The sequence below is a fragment of the Rattus rattus genome, chromosome 15, assembly GCF_011064425.1.
Source record: "Rattus rattus isolate New Zealand chromosome 15, Rrattus_CSIRO_v1, whole genome shotgun sequence".
Classification (NCBI taxonomy): Eukaryota; Metazoa; Chordata; class Mammalia; order Rodentia; family Muridae; genus Rattus; species Rattus rattus.
In genome coordinates this window covers 66,876,687-66,876,968 of record NC_046168.1, presented here as the reverse complement: position 1 = coordinate 66,876,968, position 282 = coordinate 66,876,687, and positions in this window count along the sequence as shown.

Sequence of the window (282 nt, the reverse complement as noted above, 5' to 3'; positions counted from 1 at the left end):
TTCCTTTCTCCCTTCCGCAGAGCATGGGAAATATTACTGTCGCTTGAATGTCCGTGGCTTAACCCTTAGGCTTGTTTGCTTCTGTGTTCAGTCTCGTCATTAGAGGAGGGGAGGGGAGGGGAGCAAGGACCGGGGGTAGGGGGTCTAGGTGATCCATCCTCTCCAGAACCAAAGAATTTATAGAGAAATTTACAGCCTCATCTTCATGTGATTGCCACATATTAACAGGGCTTCATTTGGGGGTGGGGAAACATGTAAAAAGAATTGCCAGTTTCTACTTTT